Source organism: Lycium ferocissimum, chromosome 12 (assembly GCF_029784015.1).
Source record: "Lycium ferocissimum isolate CSIRO_LF1 chromosome 12, AGI_CSIRO_Lferr_CH_V1, whole genome shotgun sequence".
NCBI classification, from domain to species: domain Eukaryota; kingdom Viridiplantae; phylum Streptophyta; class Magnoliopsida; order Solanales; family Solanaceae; genus Lycium; species Lycium ferocissimum.
This window is the reverse complement of record NC_081353.1, coordinates 29,107,198-29,130,055: the sequence shown is the minus strand read 5'-3', so window position 1 is coordinate 29,130,055 and position 22,858 is coordinate 29,107,198. Positions and strand designations below refer to the sequence as shown.

At 34.8% G+C, this 22,858-nt stretch overlaps 1 pseudogene; it reads right to left on the bottom strand.

Moving 5' to 3' along the window:
• Positions 1-2,831: 2,831 nt before the first annotated feature.
• On the bottom strand, positions 2,832-8,159 carry LOC132039178 (wall-associated receptor kinase-like 6; annotated as a pseudogene).
• Positions 8,160-22,858: the final 14,699 nt, after the last annotated feature.

The window sequence follows — 22,858 nt, the reverse complement described above, 5'->3', positions numbered from 1 at the left end:
TGACGACCATTTACCTTTTAAATAGGAAAAGGTATTATAGTCCCATCAATTGCTTCAAAAATTATTTGATCTTCTATATTCAAGAAAATGCTTAATTCCCTTGTGACGGACATTTACGTTTTAAATAGAAGGTAGATAGAGAAATCAGGAAATGCATTCCTAAATTTCTAAGATCATTCGATTTTGATTGATCAATCTTTTGTCATAGCTATCTCGTGGACATGTAAAACCAGATTAGGTTTGTAATGAGAATAATTGAAGTGGGAAAATAGTAGTCTTTCATCTTGCTGGTTTTTCTCCTTATTTTGAGATGAATTTGGAGGCTCATTCTTCATTGTGTCAAGTTTGGTAACCTTGATTAATGAAACTCATTTTCTTTTTAGTTTGGTGAGTCATAAATGTTATGCTGTGTCATTATCGAAATAAATGCATTTCACAATCTTTAGACTTTGTATTTTTCATATTAATGGTGATGAGAGGACTAATTCTTGCAAGTTGCAAAGAGGACCGATGCAAAGACGAATTTAAAATTTGAAGTTTATGAGTTTTAATATCAATCTCATATTAATATATGACAATAACTGGATTCACAATAAAATATTCATACAAATTTAAATGATTTATTAATACTCCATATAAATAAGGGGGAGCGGCTCACCTCCAGTACCTCCAGTGCGCTTTTAATTTAGTGACAGTTGCCCATTTTTAGATCTAGTGGTTAATATTTATTTAACTAAAATAACCTTTCTAACAACGGTTAACCCCCATAATTGATTTTATATTTGTTACCATATGGTCTCTCTTTACTAATTATTCATATACCAATATTACCACAAAACCACCAAAAAGGAAAGAAAAAGAAAGAGGAACAAAAGAAGAAAGAAAATTAGTTACCTTAATTTATTTTGTGTGTACATGCAGCAAGTTGAGATAAAGCTCCACATTTCTCATGGTTGAAAGTTAAATTGCTTCAAATATTATTTGATCTTCTGTAATCAAGAAAACACTTATTTTTCTCTTACCCACATTTAACCTTTCAAATAGAAGAAAGACAGTCGCATCGGCGCTTCAAAAAATTATTTGGTTGCGTCTTCTGTAATCAAGAAAGTATTTGTCTCCATTTGACAAGCATTTAACCTTTCAAATAGAAGAAAGATAGTCTCATGAGCGGTTTCAAAAAATTATTTGGAATGTATTACATGTTCAAGTACTTTTTTTATACCATTTACTCTTTTATAGTTCAGGTAGGAAATATATTACATGTTGATACTTCATATGGCAGCTGACAGTGGGAGCGTAAAACTCGCGAAAATGTGTTAGTTCAACTTTTTTTTTTTACAATTATCTCTTATATATATATATATATATATATATATTTCAATAACATAAGTGTCACTTGGAGCAAAGCTTACTGTAGAAATTTAAAGTTGTCTCGTGTGATAACCTGGATAAACAGCTATACCTTTGTGTACCTGGATGCTCTTTTAAATTCAGGAAATTTCTTCAAGGGTTGTAATTTCATTCCAAAGTCTGAAATTGTGATTTTTATATGTGGATTGAATCTGTGTAAGCGATCAGGAAAAATGGTTGCCCGTGAGGTGTTTGTTAAAGTATCTGAAAGAATTCTTTAGCTTTGGGAAGGAAATTTCACTGTCATGTTGAAATGGTAGCTCGTAAGGTGTTTGTTTTATGTGTCTGAATGAAATTCTTTAGCTTCGTGAAGGGTATTTCACTGCATGTTAATTCATAATGGATGCCCATAAGGTGTTTGTTACAGTGTCTGAATGAATTGTTTAGCTTTATGAAGGATATTTCACTGTGACTATAGCATTGCACTTTCTTTGGACTGTATTTGAGTTTTTCATTTTCCAATTGAGAATGTCTATCATTGAGATGTTTCTTGTTAACTGAAACTTCAAGTATAATACAGGTGGTGATGATCACCGCGGGGTATTCGTTAGTACAGATATTTAATACAGTATTTTGGAGTTGGTTGGAGGGCATATCATTTCAAACTATAAAAGAGTAGCCTGGTGCAGTTACTACAAGCATCCCGCATTCACGCCGGGGAAGAGCCTCACCCTAAGGGCACATAATTAACTCACGAAAGAAAATAGTTTTCTTTTTCTGACTTCATATCAATTTGTAGTGAATCAGAAATACACCTCAGTTTCAAACTAGCTGCGGTCGGATATAGGAACCATCTATATCCTTTCGGCGTATTATTTATCATAGTTAGACTATTTTTATAACATGAACTGGTTTTCGTAAAGGTAGAGTTATAATGGATATGACTCTATAAATTATTTTTGACTCATAAATTATTTTTCTGCACAATTTTTCAATCGCTAATTCTGAGTCATTTTCATGGTACTTTGTTTCGACCATTACTCTGGCTCATACAGTCTAATTTCAAAAGTTAGATTGGAAGCTTAAAATGATTTCTATGTTAATTTTTTGTCTTAAAGCAGGCACCAACAATATAACAATATAATGGGTTTCAAGGAAACCCAAAAAGCTAAACACACATTAACTTATGGAAAAGTTTATCCATAACTTTGATAGATTGAATTGAATGAATTGGATTGGTATTTCATTTGCCAAGAAAAAAACCGAACCGACAAAGGTATATAGTTGGTTTGGTTTGGTTTTGATTTTGATGAAAACTGAATCAAACCCATGAACACCCTTGTAATAAAGGATAATAAAAGAAAATCATAACAAAAGTTTCATCATATTTACAACAACTTAAATATTAATGCAATCGTGTTAAATCTTATTAGATTATGGGTCTGTACGTGCAATTACTTAAATGTTACAAGAGATAAAACTTGAAGTTATAAAAGTTACAAACTTTTGTTTCCATCATAATGCATCTCATTGTGAGACCCTGAGTTCTGATTATCTTCTTCTGTACAATCAGATGCATTGCTACATGAACTTTCACCTTTTGGAGAAACGTCATCTTGAAAACGCTCAGTATGAGGCATATCTTGCCTCATATTCCCTAGTCGGTCAAGTTCAGCTGCCACCTCCTTCATGGATGGCCTTTTCCTTGCATTAAAAGTTAAGCATCTCTTGGCAAGCTTGGCCACAGCAAGAATCACATGTTCATCCTCAACTTCTTTGACAATTTCAGGATCTACAATCTCAATTATACGATTTTGTTTCAATGATAATGTGAAACGTATAACCAAACGTGGATCTTCTGGTTTGTTTGAAGTGACAACTCTTTGAGTTGTTAGAAGCTCTGCAAGAATTACACCAAAGGCATAGACATCACATTTGTCTGTAAGTTGACCTGACCGGAAGTATTCTGGATCTATGTAATCAAATGTACCCCCTACTAGTGTTGTTAAATGAGTCTTGTCAACATACAAAAATCTCGAAATTCCAAAATCAGAAACCACTGCTCTAAAATTTTTGTCTAGTAAGATGTTGATTGATTTGATATCTCTGTGAAGAATGGGTGTGGAGGCACATGAGTGCATGTAAGAAAGTGCCCCTGCTATTTCTGCAGCAATTCGCAAGCGATTATCCCACGATAATACTGTTGTTGGGTGGGAAAGAATCTGAACATCCAATTCGGACTTTGAGATAGTAGGGTTAGAACTGTGACCAAGGTTTCTGTGAATATGGGATAACAAGGTTCCATTCGAGATGTACTCATAAACTAATAATGGGACTTGAGTTTCTAAGCAACAGCCAAGTACCTGTTGGAAATAGTAAACTTAAATGTTAAAATTGTGACTACATGCTAAGTGCATTTGTATTTTGAGTAATCTTCGGTGTGGTGAGTGACTATTGAGTTATCCTAAATTGTTCATTCATCATGGTTGAAGTGAATCGGAGCAAGCGTTGATGTAGTAGCTCTATGTGCGCATATGTGTGTAAGTCTAGTGTGTTATTTTGTAAGAGTAGTGGAGGCTTTCTAATATTGTTAGTGCGTTTATGTTTACCTCCATCTTCCATCCTGTTTATGCAATATAGATTTTATATCTTTGAATTGTTTTTTTATAATAGTGGTGTCGGGGCCAGCTTGTGCACACCTCGACTAATTCCACGGGATACCTATCGCCCTCCACCAGTAATAGATACCAGATAACTCTGTCCACCAAGGCTAGGACAAATGAGAAGAAATCACCTAGTATTTTTTGTCTCTGCTGGGATTTGAACCTCAGACCTCATGGTTCTCAACCCACTTCATCGACCACTAGATCACACCCTTTGGTGCTTTTATCTTTGAATTGTGTTGTTCTCTTCTTCCATTTATAAATAAAATGGTAGCAAGAGCCTAGTTCAATCAACAGTACCTTGACAATGTGTCTGTGATTTATTTGGGAGAGAATGAGTATCTCATTTATAAACTGTTCAATTTGATCTTCATCGACTGCATTGGACTTCTTCACAGCTACAATGCTTCCATCTGATAACATTCCTTTGTAGACAGTCCCAAGCCCTCCTTTACCAAGAATTCGAATTTCATTGAAATTGTCTGTTGCTTTCTCCAACTCCTCTTTCGAAAAGAGCTTTGACAAAGAGCCACCGCTACTTTCTCCATTTAAGGAAATACGTTGTTGCAAAAGCAATCCACCATTCCTCTTGAAAAACTTTTGTTTAGCTTTCTTTTCTTCCCTCTTCCGGAGCCATTTGCGTAGCCAAAGACAAAATGCTACCAAGACTATAAAAGTAATTGCTGCTACAATACCTGCTTGTGAGCAAACTAATTTCATACAAAACAAACATAAATCGATCTTTAGAATCTAAGAAGACGTGCTAGATGCAAATAACACCCTAACCTGGTGCTCCTCCTATTTTCCCTGCCTTTCCAGGCCCGTTTGTGATTTTAAATCTTATATTAATTTGAGCTTCTAAGTTTGAGCAGTTAACTCGAATAAATATTATAGCGTTTTTAGTTAGATCATGACATGAAAAGGATCATGGATCTTTTTGACAGTTCAAAGAGTGATTTTTCTCAAATAAAAAGTTATACAAAGCTAATTTATGTAACAAAGAAGAAAGAGGGAAACAAAGACACAGAAGGGAGTTATACAATACCCAAGGAGAGTTGTATAGGTAGCATGTGTTTCACATTATTTGGCTCACAAAGGAAACTGCCTGGAGTGTTAACACAGCGAGTATTGTTGGACCAATGCTTCCCTTTTGGACTTGCACACTAGTTAATGTCTGTGGAAATTAAAAAAGTAATATTCCATAAAAACAGAGATATGTAACCAAAAAATAAGACATATTACATGCTAAAACAAGTTAAAATACATTGGTTGTGTAAGAAATTGTTATATTGTTACTGTATCTATTTTATTTTGTGTGCCTTAGTTTGACTTTGCACGAATTTTAAAAATATAAAGAATACTTTTGGATCTCGTGGTATTAGACAAAATGTGCCTATAGCATACCAACAGTACGCTTTGAATCTTGTGGTCTTAAACATTCCATGTCATTCTTTAAAGGGGGTGTTTTTAAGCATAAAATATGAGAATATTAGAATTTAAAACTTAATAAGTATCGAAACATGACGTTCTTTTTTAAACAGACTAAAAATGAAAGTAAGATACATACGTTAAGATGGAGATAGTAATATACATAAGTTAAATCCCAGAAACAAAAAAGAGAAATGGTCAGAGGAATTGGTACCTTGGCATCCATGAGGGAGGTAAGGGTTGCCTTGATAACCAGGAGAGCAATTGCATTGGTATCCCCCAGCAGGCCTTGTAGTGTCATCGATACACTTACTGTTCTTTCTACGCATAATATTTTGGCCTTCTCATGGCTTTGTCGCAACTAACATTGCCAATGACCCAGTCTAACGCCATCCATCCTGCATAATAATCATCTTCTTTGCACTTACCAAGTAACTGAGTGAAGTCAGACTCAGAAATGCCCTCTTCCACAATTAAGAAATAGGTGCAATTGCTAGATGCCCATGATGTTTTCTCCGTGTTCATTGTTTGTATGGCGAAAGTGAAAGTTCTTGGTATTTTCGAAAATGCAGACTGACAACAACCGTTATTCCCAGTGCAATAAGATGATGAAGCTGAAGAAGATGAAACATTATTGGTGATGTTGCGGCAGAAAGAAGCACATCCACTGGCGATATTATCTCCACTACTAATGTCTAAATCTTTGACATAAGCATAAATATCACACCCAATGGCTACTATAGTATTCTTGTTGGATATACTGAAATAGTCGCTGCTGGACATCTGATTAGTTTCATCACCGTAGACGTTCTTTCCGGATGATTTGTTATAGCGGTCAGGATTTATAGCAACAGCAATCGTGATGGAGGCCATTGATATGCTTTGCACAGAAAAAGAACCTAGACTAGAAGCAGTGTTGATATTGCAGCTCACTTCAAATTCTTCATTGAAGTAACACCCTTTTCCTATTCCAAATGGATAAGGAATGGTTAAGTTGCCGCATCTCTCTGGGCAGCCAGGCTTTGATGAAGATAATACTGCTGATGATGACCATAATCTTGTAGCTGAATGTTACACCCCGCACTTTCAGTGTTACACCCGTACCTCGGAGAAGCACTGGTTAAATTTGAATGTAAGTATGTCGAGTTATGGCTAGGTAAAACTGCTTTGGAGCGTGAGGAACGAAACATTATTAAGTATATTGTTTAAGTAAAGGATGAATCATGATCTTATAAGTCGTAACCGGGAAGGACAAACCTTGGAACCAAAGGACATGACCATTATCTAGTATAATTAGTGATAAATATCACGTATGGAGAGTTTCGGAAGATTGCGGGATCAAGCAAATCGAAGAAAATAAGTTTGACGAAAATTTGGAAAAAAGTTGACAAGATTATGGGCAGATTTTTAGTCAACTTTGGAGGGGTATATCTCCTAGTATATTAGGAGTTTTAAGGTGTTTCAAAAGCCTAAAATTAAATTTTTACAAATTGAATTGTTTGCATGTCTATAGAGAAAGAGTAAAGGAAAAATGTGACCATCAGCCGTTTGGTAAGTCATGATTGAAGGAACAACTATGCGATGCTTTCAAAGAGAGTTTTAGAGTGATTTTAATTTAATTTAAAGGAGGAATTGTGGAGGGAAAAATGATTAGTAATTAAGAAACTGGGATGAATTACATCCGAGATTTCGGAGGATTGGGACCTATTAGAAACATAAAGAGAGTTAACATTAGGAACTCAAATACAAAGATTACGATTTATAGATTAGATTAGTTAGTAAATGATACAAAGAGATATTGATATGGGAAAGGAAGTTAAAGAGTACGGGAAAGTTCCACCCATATATATATATATATATATATATATATATATACACGAGATGAAGATGGGTTTGTACTCATAGTGGAATGTTGTGCAAACTTCTAGGTAGATATTATTAAGTGGCAAGAGGGAAAGAGCACTTTAAGAGCAAAGAAAATCAAGGAGCACCTTGAGATGAAGTACGAGAAAATGCGGTTATAAATTAATTAAAGGAAGTTATGTGATCGGTGACGATAAGAGGAAGCTTAATAAATTAGTAAGGTTGGCCAAAGGTAGACAGTGATGGCATACGACAGTGGACTTGGAGTAGAGATGCGATTATAAAGGAAACAGGACGAATATACGAGGAATAGACATACATACGAGCAAGCTATGGTATCATAAAGGGAAATAAGAAATGAATGAAGGAAGAAAGAAAAAGACATATTTTACTAAAATTTCATGATGAGAACGAGAATCGGCGGGACATTAGAAGGATTATGATGCATGATTATGATACAAACAATTAGTTAAGAGAAACTATGGGACACTATGAGCCAAATTAAGGAAAGGACGAATCGTGAGAATGAATAAGAGAGAGTATCGACTTTTATTGGTATGGTATAAACCCAACTCGGAATTGGGAACCAAGAGTAAGAGGAATCTCAAAGGCACTGGTGAAAGGATAGCTATGAAGGAAAATTGTGGCTGAAAGAGCATGGTATAGTCGGCCATTCTATAAGGAGCCTAACGAATTCCGATGTCACCATTGATTCATTAACCTGGGGACTATTAGGCATGAAGGAAGGAAGTGGTTTGAGTTGTGTCCAATATGTGTGGACATTTGACTTGATACAAGAATCCAGTTAGCAAAAAAGAAATAAGTCAAACCATGTGATAAAAGTAATTCCGGCATTATATGGACTAGAGGAGTTGAAGGATCGCTAGGGTCGGCCAAATGACTACCAAAGACGGTCAATACTCGAATGTTCTTTTGGTATATGAGAACATTCTTAGATGAATTAGAATATTCCCAAGTACAGAAGAAGTGAGAAGGCCTACAAGTGACCAAGGATAAGTATCAGGAACAGTCGGTATTAGTAAAGAGAAAACGTAGCACTGGAAGAAGTGAGAGTTTTAAAAGAGGAATATTTTAGGAATTTCAATGATCGTTAAAAGAAAGGAAGACAGTATGCCTATGGATAGCACGACAGCAGTACTGCCTGAGACTAGAAAATACCTTCTGCGTCGTGAAATCATAAGTCACCTTTTATATTAAATTGCGAGAGCACATGTCATAGGACCATATAAATAATTGTCCTGATGAAATGACTAGTAAAATGGTATGGAGACGACAATAAATATTTGAAGAAGAATGGAAGCTAGTTAAGTCTCAATTAGGCTTTTTGGTATAGGAGAACGGGCTTAAAGAGGGAAACGCACTCGTATTGAAAGGAAGTTGTGATTAAGTAAGATTTTATTTTAGTCTCATGCTTATGAGTTATTTTGTAATGATGTTAAGATTGGAGGAGAGGAAATTGGAGGAAAGTGTCACACCCCAACTTTTAATAGGGCATGATGGGCACCCAACCCTTACTTAGGGACGAGCGAACCCGCTGATTCTCGTGATAGTAATCTTCTTTGGACTCTTAAAATGAAATGAGTGTAAAATATGTTAAAAAAAAACATGCTTTTCGTCTTTCTTAAATCAAGTGAAAACTAATCACATGGAATTTGTAACATAATGCATAATGATACATCGACTTAAGTTAACATGTTATATACGTACTGTAAAGTCTCAAATAAATCAAGATACCATAACATAGATACTCGACTCGGCGGCCTCCGGAAGGAGATGGGCTGTAATCCAATGGAACACCTTCTACTAATATCCTCTACTCATCCGTATACTGCGTGGCATGAAACGCGGCGTCCGCAAGGGACGTATACGAATAATGTCTCAGTATGTAGGCATGGATAACAATAATATAGATATGGAAGGTAACATGGGATAGAGAGAGATTTTGTTCATCCGGATGCCTCATAAGGCGGATGTCATGCATGTAGCCTTTACAAAAAAACATTTTATACATATACATAGTACCGTACCCTTATTAAGGCTCGGTGTCATATATATAGTATCATGCCCGGCCATAAGGTTCGGTGTTATCATAAATTAGCCCGCGTGGGGCAATATCATAACATCTGCGGTGGTGTGCACATCTACGTGCCATACTACAGCGCGGCGCGGTGTGAGAAAATACATACATATATATATAAGCATACAAGCCCAATCAAAAGCCACTAATTATATCGGAGTGACGTAAGGTCGGTAGCCTCCGATTATATTATGGAATAATCATCATCGCTCTATCTCACCTTGAAGGAACAATTGTTATAATAGAGATCAACAATGAATAAAAGCGAGAAAATCATGAAATAATCTCAATAATCTCATAATAGTATTAACATCATAAGCTTTGGAATTTCTAAATTTAAAATCATCATCATCATAGAGACATTCTCATCTTTAACATCGTCATTCATATTGTAAAAACATGTCTGTTGTTATCATCATAAAAGCTTATAGAATCATAAATCTTTGACTCGGAGAATAGGGACATTTTTGGAAAATATTTATGGATTATCAAGAAAGAAGTCATGCCTTTGAATCATGTACTCTATGAATCATGAATTTCTAGTTTTTGGGAATAAAAAAAAATATTTTGGAAAACATTTATGGATTCACATAAAGGGACCATGAGACCATTATTGGGCAGTGAGCGAAAACAACGATTGCGTAAAGTCACAGGGCTTCTTTTCTTCGCGATGCGGAAGGAAAGAGCAATGTCTGAGCTCTACGCGCGAGAAATTTTTCCTTCCGCGACAACGTTAAAAGGCTGGTTTTGAATGAGAAATCAAGGACCGATTCTTGGCCTTTCGGGGTGATGTAAGGTCGTTAACCCCCGAATAGTTTATGGAATTCATATCGAGTCCAAAGGATTAATCGATGACGATGAGTGAAATAATGTCTTGAAACCAATCAAACGACAAAACCTTAAGATTTCAAATACAAAGCATAAGAATGAAATGGAATTTGTTATGGAACGCTCGTGTTTATGTACTAATTGGATTCCGAGGAAGAGGAAACGAAGACCTTACATACCTTATCCGTCGAGCCACCACTTAAGAATTCCTTATATCGAGGCTTGCCCTTGCCTATATATATATCGAGAAATATATCATTAATCATATTTCCGTCGCCTTTCCATCAACTCATAAGTGACTAATTATGGAAGACTAAATTTAGGTTACGAAAATTTGGGGGCGCCTCCTATCTCGTCGACTTCCTCCAAATGCTAAAACAAACTTCCAAACAATACCAACAACATTAACAACAACATCCTCAACATTCCACAAGAAAATTATATATTTTTTACAAATTTCTCTTCAAACTTCATCCATAAACCAACAACATCAACACGACAAACTATAACTTTTTATTCTTGTAAATATTCCTAAATCAACGTTGATAAAAGAGATTGATGATTCATACCTTATCTTTACCAAAGTAGCAAAATCTTCAATATTTACTTTGTTTCCAAGCCAACCAACGCAGTAATGAAATTATAAACGAGACTACGCGTTGTCGGGACCTTGATTTACGCCGTAACTTGAAATTGACCCGAAATCCTCACTTTTTATGTGATGTAAGAGCTCTTCACTTGCCGAATTTTCTGGAAATTTTTAGAAGAGTTTTGGGTGAAAAAATAAGGTTTTAACCCTTTATATAGGGGGAGGCGGCGCAACCGTAGCTACGATACTATTGAAGAAGTCGTAGAGGTACTTGTAGCGGTTCATAGTTCTTCATCCAGCTCGATATGTAACGTCTATAATTCTCTGCTCCGATATCCTATCGACGAGCGGTTTGTTGCATTATAACCTAGACTTGACGAACTTCATTTTTGGATTTTGAAACACCTTAAAACTCCTAACACACATGGAGATATGCCCCTCCAAAGTTGACTCAAAATCCTGTTTCAAATTTTTCGACAAACTTAATTTCCTTGCTTTGCTTGGTCCCCGAGTCTTCCGTAGATTATTATATGAACTCAAACCCTCGTAACCACGAGATGAATGCGCCAAATCTAATCTTAACAACTCGCCCAATAGATTTCACGTACACGACTATGAGGTGTAACAGAAAGATTCAAACATGGATTTGAAAATATTTTGAATAGTGGATTAGCTTGAGATATGATCATTAGTATGTTGTAAGTATAATCTTGTGATAGGGGATAACAACGATGATAAGAAAATATTGTATACAAGTGTATAAGGAATGGTGCTGAGGATTGTTGTATGGGTTGAATTGAGTCCCATTTGAATATAAATCCCTTGGCTATGGTATTTTTGATGCATTGGATGAGTAATCTGAAGTAAAGTAATTAATGAGAATAATAAGCCCTTAGCAAGGAAATGCTATTGCAAACCATCTGGGCCCTACCATAGGTGGAACTATGATGACAATGCAAGGAATTAAGGAGTCCGACCAAAGAATTAAAAAGGAGATGAGATGATATGTATGTAAAATCGATTAGTACTAAGAGGGATAATCTAAAGTAGCACTAGAGAAGCGAGCAAGGAAAAGTGCCACAACCTGAATAAGAAAGTTGTCCACTAGCAGAGAAAATAGAGGGATACGAAACAGGAGGGACTAAGTCAACGGAAGGTGAAATCATGGAAGTAGACGAAGATAAGATTGCAGGAAAAGAATTCAAGGATGTAAATAAAAGAGATGGACATTTAAGGAATTAAGAGATCTGCTTGATTGATAAACCGAAATGACAGATGAGTGCGTATGGGAAAGACGTATTAAGTGAGAGTTGGGCAAAGGTTAAAAGTAGAAGGAGAACCCAAAGGAAATGATCAAAGGATATCACGTTTGATTGGAATAAGCAGGCGACAATGAAACCTCGTGAAACTAGCAACATGATGGCTCTTATTGGAAAAGGGATGAATGAAGGTTACAGACAAAAGAAAGGATGAAAAGACCCGAATTCGCTGCATGACTAGGAATCTTGGTTATTCTTCGACAAACTTCTGAATTCATCCCTAATTTATTAGCCGAACTAAGGATTAGAAACTTTAAGAGTAAATTGAAGGAAAGGAATCATTAAAGAAAAGATTTGAGATGTGTTCTTGATATAAGTACTTAGTTAGCCAAGTGCCAGAAGTCCAATTGAAGGAAAGAGAAATTAAGCGAGATATTTCGGTGTTAAACTAGTTGAAAGATAAAGTACCGCAAAGATTAATTCGATAGCATAGAAAGCAAAGATGCGAAATGTGACCAGTCTTGAATTTATCTTTAAGGGAGGAAGAATAAGAATAAGTAAACTCCAGGAAGACAAAGGCCTGGGACATCTGTAATACGTAAGAAAGGTATGTGGAAATCAAAGAGAACAAGAATTTCTGAATAAAAAGAAGATGGGATCAAAATTGGATAAAAGTATATGGTAAGTCTTTTGGATAAAAGAGCATATAAGAATGTAAACGACGGAGGCTGAAGAGACAATGAGAACTATAAAGCATGAAGAGTTAGTAGACAGACAGATAATAAGAAAAGGGACGACCTTGAGTACGGGCATACATTTCGGCTACAAAAGAAAAAGGATAAAGCTGCGTAATTCGGATGAGTTCGGTTTTAAATGAGCAAGTAAGATTTGCGGTGTAAGTAAAGTAAATACGGAAATACAGGTAAGAACATTGACATCTACCTCAGAGCGAACTCTACCTCAACATTCGAGGACGAATGTTTTTGAGGGGAGGGGGAGGGAATGTTACACCCCACACTTTCGTTGTTACATGTTACACCCCGTACCTCGGAGAAGCACTGGTTAAATTTGAATGTAAGTATGTCGAGTTATGGCTAGGTAAAACAACTTTGGAGTGTGAGGAACGAAGCATTATTAAGTATATTGTTTAAGTAAAGGATGAATCATGATCTTGTAAGTCGTAACCGGGAAGGACAACCTTGGAACCAAAGGACATGACCATTATCTAGTATGATTAGTGATAAATATCATGTATGGAGAGTTTTGGAAGATTTCGGGATCAAGCAAATCGAAGAAAATAAGTTTGACGAAAATTTGAAAAAAATTTGGCAGGATTATGGGCAGATTTTTAGTCAACTTTGGAGGGATATATCTCCTAGTATACTAGGCGTTTTAAGGTGTTTCAAAAGCCTAAAATGAAGTTCGTCGAGTCTAGTTTCCAACGCAATAAATCGCTCATCGATACGACATCGGAGTAGAGAATTATGGACGTTACAAGTTAGGTGAGCAGAGTAGGGCGCGCTGCTATAGTATTGCTACAGTGCTACAGTGCCACCGACTTGGACACCCTATAAAAGGGTTAAAATCCCTCTTTTTGGTCATAATCTCCCAAATATTCCAGAAAAATCAGCAAGCAAAAGAGAGCATATTTACCTCATAAAAGTGAGGATTTTGAGTAATTTCAAGGGACGGAATATTAATCGAGGTCCAAATAACGTGTAGTCGCGATTATAGTTTTGTCTTGCGTTGGAATTGGCTTGGATTCAAAGTAGATATTGAAGATATTTCTGCTCTAGCAAGAAAAAGGTATGAATCTCTCCTTATTAATATTAATTTCAGTTTATTTACGGAGATAAAGTTATTAAATAGTCGTATAATAAGCTAGATAGTTGAGATACTTGGAAAACATCGTGTGGGATGTTTTATGGAGCCTATTGGTGTTGATAACGTTGTTGTCATGTCGGTATTGTTGTTGTTGTTGTTGGTTATTGGATTGTGATTTCGGGCTAGGCATATAAACAGGGGAGATCTTCCAACTCGAATTTTGAGATTCTAAATGGATTTAAATTAAGGGTTTAAGACGAGCATATGACGATGATCCTAACAATAGTATGGATGGTCATATATGTAGATTACGAGGCTACGAATGATCTTAAGTGAATTGTAAGACAGGAAGTAAGTTGGAAGTCGAGAAATTATCTTCCGGGTATGTTAAGGCTATTCCTTTTTCTTTTAAAGGCATGATTCTTTTCCTATGAACGATGCACGCTTTCCATAATACTTATTTCCAAAAATACTAGCAGTTTATGATTCTTAAAATCCTTATGATGCTAAAGACGAATGTTTTCTATAAGGACCATGGTGAGGATTATGATGATCCCATTTCTGAGATTCCAAAGTTATGGTTTTAATGTCCTTATGAGATTATTGAGAAATTTTGGTTTCAAGATTTTTTATTATATTTGTTGATGTTGATATCATCTTATGATTTTGTTCAAAAGGCATGATTCCTATGTTATGATTCCATATATGTTTTCATAACTTTCTTACTTCCAAAAGTTAGAAGCTCGTGATTCTTAAAAGCTTCTTATGATACTAAAGATGAGATGTTTTCTATGATGAACATGATGATGATGAACTTAATTCTAGAAATTCCAAAGCTTATGATTTTAATGCTATTATGAGATTATTGAGCTTATTTCATGATTATCTCGATTTTATTTATTGTTGTTGATCTCACCTTATAATAATTGTTCCTTCAAGGTGAGATATAGCGATGATGATTGCTCCATAATACAAATCGGAGGTTACCGACCTTACGTCACTTCGATAGAGTCATAGCTTTTATTTGACTCTCATGCATGCTTTATATATATATGTATGTATTTTCTCACACCGCGTCGCGCTATAGTTGGCCGGGCATGGCACGCACGTGCACACCCTTTGCAGTGGGCATGTTATGATATTGCCCCGAACGCGGGAGGCCCGAACGCGGGCTAATGATGATAACATCGAGCCTTAATGGTCGGGCATGATACTATATATATGACACCGAGCCTTAATGGCCGGGCATGATACTATATATATGACACCGAGTAATAACGGTCGTACGGTACTATATATATGTATAAAAATATTTTTTTTAAAAGGCTAAGCATGCATGACACCGCCATATGAGGCATCCAGATGTACATGTTATCTCTCATATTCCATGTTACCTTTCATATTTATATTATGTTGTCATTCATGCCTTACATACTCAGTACATTATTCGTATTGACGTTCCTTGCTTGTGGACGCCGCGCTCATGCCCGCAGTAGGCGGGAGACGGATCGGACCGTAGGTGTTCTATCGCGGCGGAATTCTCGGGAGCACTCCACTTACTTCGGAGTCGTTAAGCCTATTTGGTATTGTCCTTATGATCATTTGTGTTCTATGTAGAGGCCCGTAGACGTGTGTGTACAGTTAGATATTTTATAGCTCCACCGGTTCATATTGTTGTATAATATATTGGTGGCTTTGTTGGCCTTATTTTGAGCTCTTAATACTTTACTGTTAGCCTTGCTGGCTTTAGGATATACGCTATGTTGTGGCGACCTTGTCGGTCCGCATATGAACCTATGTGAATGATCGGATATTCTGTGTTGGCCTTTTAATGCGGTGTTCTTTGAATTATGGTTTATAATGTTCAAAGTAACGGATAAGTCAGGTGGTTCTCGGCTTACGGATCGGAGCCCGTCATACTCCTGGTAGGAGTGTGACACTGAAACTTGTGTTGCTTCTTCAAAAAGCAGCCCAATAAGAAGAACAAAAAATGACCAGATGGTAATCCGCATCTTCGTGTATACCGGTATGTATTAATTACTACCTCTTTCTCTAGGCGAATCATATTTTATAATGGCACAATTTCTGCAAGCATTTTACTTTTAAAATAGAAGCTCCTAAGGCTTCCCCACTTCTCCACAAACGAAAAAGTAATAACTTTACAACTGGAATCCATAAACTAAAACTTATATTGTAAATTGAATATCATGGTCCAGCATCTCTTTGATTGGATTTGGTAGATACCTTCACTATCTAGTGGATGAATGTGGATTTTTTTTATTCACTCGTCTTTTTCTATGTTTTGCATGCTTTGTTTGCTTTTGGTTTTTAACCGTAGGCTGAGGCAGAGTGGTGCAAGGGGTTCAATTTGACCCCCCTTTGTTGAAAAACTATACTATGTAAATAGTGCAAAAATCAATTCTTTCGCATATATATAAGTTGTTGGATCCCATCGGCATATATATATATATATATATTTTTTTTTTAGAATCTCCTCATTTGAATTCCTGGCTCAGCCACTGGTTCGTAGTATAATGGGATTGCTGTTTCTGTTGTTTGGAATTTCTCTAACAGAAAGTGAAATTCTTGTATTGCTTCTATTTTTCACTTCCCATGTGAATGAATAACGTTCTTCGGAATCTTCTTATGGTCGCTCATGTTTTAATCATTTTAAAGATCCAATTTAGGTTTGGTATGTTTGTGATACGAGATGAGAGAGGGGGGCAGCCAGTTTTGACCAGAGAAAGAATATCATCTGAGAAAATTTCCTTTTTGCTGCAGAATTTTTGTGCAATCGGTTAGCTTTGGTTTGTATTTTTGATTCATCATTGTTGGATCTAACTGAATTTTTTACGGGAAGTTTTTAACATCCTATTCTTAATTTGAACAGTGGAGGTCGTGATTATAGCATTAAATTTTGAATCATGAACAATAGCCAGCTTTAGCGGTATTCTTTCTTACTCTTCACTTGTTTTATTGTTTTCTTATTATGGTCCATTCCATAAAAATCAGAATAGACGAAAAGTTTACAACAACGAGGTTCTTTATTAAAGGTTTTTAGCAGACAGTAGTGCTATAATCCCTAGAACACTTGTAGGGGCCATTTTCTCAATCCCTCTATATTCTATTTGGTCACTATTTTTCTGTGCTTATAGAATTTAGAGGTGAGTTTGCTATGAAAGAAAGTGTTTTCCTAGAAAATGTTTTCTGTAAAAATAAGTGGCTTTCTTGTTTATTTTCTGGTGTTTGATATGTTAGCAGAAAAATTGTCTCAAAGGCATTAATATAAAATCTAGGCAAAACACTATGGAGGTGGGGTAGGGGGTTAGGAGTGTGGGGGTAGTGGGGGGGGTGGGGGCGCTATGAGAGGGTTCGGGTGGGATTGGGTGTGTTGAAGGACGGGAATGAATGAAATGCCACTTATGGTACTTATTTTCCCTACTTCTACTAGGAAAGTTCATTTTCCTCATTTTTAAGGAATTTGTTTTCTTAGAGAAAAGAATTTTTAAAAATTTCGACCAACCAAACAAAGGAAAATTGAAAACCAAGCACGCCCTTAGTGTCAATGTTTTTACGGTCTTAAAACGGAGAAAAAATCTGTTGTCTATATAGACATACAAAAAATGGATTTTCTAGCTAGCAACATTTAGTGATGGGTTAAACATTTTGGTGCGATGAATTTAACTAGACAAACATGATCAATGAAGATTTATATAGATGACTCAACTTATTTGGGATTGAGGTTCAACTGTTTTTTATTTTTCAGGAAGAATATTTTGGCGGGCATTGTCCTGCTTATTTTGGACCAATTTTTCGTTTCTTCATAAAAAAGTTTGAGATAAATAAATAAAAACACTTCAAAGGTTAAAGAAATTGAAAGCAATTTCTATTTGGCCTTTCATGTTTGTGCATTCTCTTTGATAAAGTCACTCAATCTGCACTTACAAGTTTTATTCACTTGTTAATTTGTCAAATTGTATGTTCATACCATAATTTTTTAATTGTGGTGGATGTCTTAGTGGGAATGGCACTTTAATCTTATTTTTGTTTTTTTTTATTATTCGGTGTCCGGTGTTGGGCAATTCCTGATTGCCCTTCTTTTTCTTTAAATTTTGCCCCTCATATTTGAAATCTTTAAATTTTGCCCTTCGGCTAAAACCCATGTTCCGGAGTTCGAACCCACACGCGATCAAAATTTTAAAAAAATTCGCAAGGCGAGTTTAAATTTCGCTATGCCCCAACGGCATACACTTGTGAAGGAATTACCAAAGTTATGTCGGGCGCATACCCATGCCTTACGCAAGAGACTTGGCATAAGATCGTATAACTTTGATAATTCCTTCACAAGTTTATGCCGGTCCGGCATAAAAGTTTGCCCATTAAAGTATGCCCCCACCGGATAAATTTTGAAGAATTACAAAATTATATAGGACTAGTGACTTATGCTTATGCGTATCTTAATAAGTAAGGCCGGTGATTAATTCCTTCACAAGTTTATGTCGGTCCGACATAAAAGTTTGCCCATTAAAAGTATGCCCCCACCGACATAAACTTGTTATGAATTATCAAAGTTATGTCGGACCGCATACCGCATGCGTCCGCCCATATAACATGAGTATGCCGGTCCGGCATAAAATTTGTAATTCCTTAACAAGAGTATGCGGTCCAAACCTTGCCTTGCAATTTTTTAATTTAATTTATGCGGCAGGGTTCGAACTCGAACGCCATGATTTTTGCGTGAAAGCTCAAAGTTGCAATGCGAAGGCAAAAATTAAAGAATATGAGGCATAATTTAAAGACCACAAATATGAGGGGCAAAATTTAAAGACCACCCCAAAAGAAGGGCAATCCGCGCAAAAAAATGTCCGGTGTATCCTGATTGCCTAACTCTTTCTTTACTGCTTTTCGATTATGATGTGGCTGGAAAAATAGTCCCTGAAAATTTAATTATGGTCCAAAAACACTTGTGAAGGGTGTAATGTAGACAACGTCTAATGTTTAGATCCCTCGAACCGTGACTATGGTGGGGGACATAATCTTATTGTGGTCCATTCCATAAAATCAGAATACTAATAAGTTAACAACAATGAGGTTCGATAATTGGTGTTATAAGGTTTTTAGCACACAGTAGTACTATAGTCCCTAAAACACTTGCGGGGACCACATTTTTAGATCCCTCTATAGACTATTGGGTCACTATTTTTTGTGCTATATAGACTAGGGCTGGGCATAAATACCGAAAATTGAAAAATCGGATCGAACCGAATCGAACTTCAAGAAACCGAAATCGAAAGAACCGAACCAAAATAGCCGAACCGAACTTTGATGAAACCGCACCGAAGAACCGAAATTTAATACATTACCCAAAAAAATTAAAATAGTCCAGGCCTATTAAGTTTAAGCCAAAAAAAAACCCAATTGTAACAAGCCCTCTTTTGCTTTTGTATCCCTAATTTCCACTTCAGTTGATAAAATCAAATATCCTTAACAAAGAAAGGTGACTAGGATGTGTCTTTAGGATTAATGTATGTCCTTTATGTATTTTCTTAATTATTCTTACTGTATATATATAACACCTAGTAATCCTATATTATGATTATGGTTTTATGTTCTTGTGTATCCTGTTTGTTTGATTTTGATTTTGATTTTAATTTGTCAATTTTATGTTTTGTTGCTTTTGAGAATATGAATTAGTGTAAATGGAATCGCTTCTAATATCATATCAAAAAAATTGAATAGAAAAAACCGAAACCGAACCGAACCACACTTCAAAAAACCAAAACTAAAGAACCGAACCGAATTAGCTTGGTTCGGTGTTCGGTGTCCACCTTCAAAAAACCGAAACCGAAATAGCGGAACCGAAGTTTGATAAAACCGAACCGAAGAACCGAATGCCCACCCCTAATTGTAGACATACAAGAAAGAGGATTTTTAGCTACGAACATTTAGCGATGGGTTAAACATTTTTGTGACATGAATTTAAATGGAGAAATGTCGATAATAAAAATTTATATAGTCGACTCAACTTATTTGGATTGAGGTGTAATTGTTATTTACTTTTTAGGAAGACAATGTTGTGGGGCATTGTCCGGCTTATTTTGGAGTATAAGGGCCAAATGTTCATCATTTTAGGGAACAAATGTTTGTTGCTTCATAAAAAAGATGTAAGAGATAAATAAATTAAAAACAATTCACAGGTTAAAAAAAGAAAAGCAATTTCAATTTGGCCTTTTGTTTTCGTTCGTTCTCTTTGATAAAGTCACTCAATCTGCATTTACAAGTTTTATTCACTCGTTGATTATTTGTCAATGGTAAGAATGCATTAGATTTTTAATTGTGGTGATATCGTAGAGGGAATGATACGTTAAATCTTTTCATTTTGTCCAGTATCTTCTGGTATCCGAATTGAAGCTCAATCCATTCGAATATGTGTCACGTAAGACCTGTTAAAGGGATTTTCATAATTCAAACTTAAAATCTATGATTAAGAATGTAAGATGTTATTCATTTCACTGGAATAGTTTGTTGTGGTAGTCTATTTCTTGGACACGGGATGAGTTGGGTTGGTATCTCTCTGTGTTTGGGTATATTTCTTGTTTATATATAAGGGAGTTTCTATAAGGTGTGTCTACATTCGTTTTTTCTTTTTTTTTTTTTTTTTTTTTTTTTTTTTTTTCCCCCACCCATTTAGGAGGATTTATAGTGTTTCTCTCTCTCTCTCTCTCTCATCCCTCTTGTCTTTCTTTCTTCTTCTCTCTCTCTCTCTCTCTCTTTTTTTTTTTTAAGAATAAGGTGTATCTATGTTCTACTAGATATGAATTGTACTCTTAAGTAGTATTCGCAGGCGTTCAATTATTTTTTTACAAAATAAATTGATCATCAAAATTTTCAGCCACGAATGATATAGAATTATAATGGAGATCACTCTTTACAACAATTATCTCTTCTATTTCTACGAAATTAAATAATAACTTATAAATTATCGAAGTTACCACAATAAACATCAAAAGATTATGTACTTTAATACTCATTTGAGCATTTTGTAAAAAATATACATCAAATTAAATAATTAATTTCAATAGTATCCTTTCTCAAATAAAGAGAATTAAAGGCATTAACAAAGATTAACGCGATATAAATTATAGTAACTTAATGAGGTAGTAAAGTTATATTTTATATAACTTGTTTAATGTTTAAAAATGACATTAACTGATGATAAAACGATAAACATTTGGATGTATTCCATATAAATTATACATATTATTCTTTTTCAATTAAAAAAAAAAAAAGTATAGTCTTCTTTACCTAATACTATAGTATTTTAGTAAAAGTATGTATGTTTTTTTTTTTTTTTAAGGAGATAAGATAGTTACTTTTATTTATGTAGATATATCATATGTTAATTTTTCATTATGAAACAATCTAATAATTAAAATAAAATAATTCTAAGACAATTTATTAATAGCTAAAAATTACTCATGGAAATCAAGTACAAACAATACATATTAAATAAGTTTATGGCATATATATTGTTAGAGTAAAGAAATTTTACACCATCAAGATTCGTTTATCTATTGGAGCGTGTAAACTACCAATATATATATATATATATATATATATATATATATATATATTCTTATCGACATGGTAGTAAAAGTTCTTTATTTTTATTGTATATTACTTAAATTAAATTCACAAGTTAATTAAGCATAGAAATCGTACCCTCCTTCCTATTTTATAAGAGGGTGGTTGACTGGGAAGGAAGTTTAAAAAATAAAGGAGGATTTTTTAAATTTGTGGTCTAAAATAAATCATAAAAATTTGTGTGGCTAGAAATCATTTTATTAAAAGTAAAAAGATAAATTTGAAGTTGAATTGTTACTAATATAGAAAAGGTGTATTTCTTCTTTAAATTGACTAAAAAGGAAATAGTGTCACATAAATTGAAACGGAGGGAGTAGTATGAACAAAACTCATCATCTATTAATTTTTTAGGTTTGACAAATTTTACTTTTAAAATTACCTTTGAACATATGAAAGTTTTCAATTAGAAATTGCTTTAAGATAATGTGGATAGATGAATACCTTTTACATATTTATTTATAATATTTTTTATTATTCTATTACAATAATTATTTTGTGCAATAATCAAATGTGCAAATATTAATTCTTGCTTTCGTACGGACGTTGGAATAAATAAAGCTGAACATTTCACCCCCATAAAAAGGGGATAAAAAAGTGCAATTCTCTAAAACAAATGAAAAATAAAAATAGACTAATCATTAATGAATACGGACACAAAACATTTAATGAGAGTTGTAGTGGGGACATGTGTGGTCCACGTAAGATCTGACATCATTTGGGACAACAATTGTCATTAAGAAAAAAGGTCTTGGTTTTTTTGTCATTGGGTATTTATGATCAAGCTTGAAGCTTAAATAAGGATAAAAGAATTTCCATCATATGTACAACAACTTAGATATTAATGCAAACATGCTAAATCCATTTGAGTCTGTGTCCGTACGTGCAATTACTTCAACACTAGTGGATTTTACCCGCGCTTCGCGCGGTCGGAAAAGTCTCTAAATATTGTTGATTAGTTCATGTTTTAACTTACGTAAAAGGAAATTTCTTTAATAATCAAACGTATCCATGACCCCATAAAATATACATAAAAAATATGGGCGAAGACCTTAAATGAAATCCTCTGAAAGACTTCAATCTGAGAATAAAACTTTTTAAAAATGGATTGACGCCTCACCAATCAAGGTAGAATCAGCATCGGCAGCAACACTGGAAACACTAAAGGCTTGATATGATAGTAGATTATGAATTCAGCTGGGCAACTTTTCAGTCTCTTACTTATATATATATATATATATATATATATATATATATATATATATACACACCACCTTTTTACTATTACATGTTTTATTGAAAACAAACATTAGCT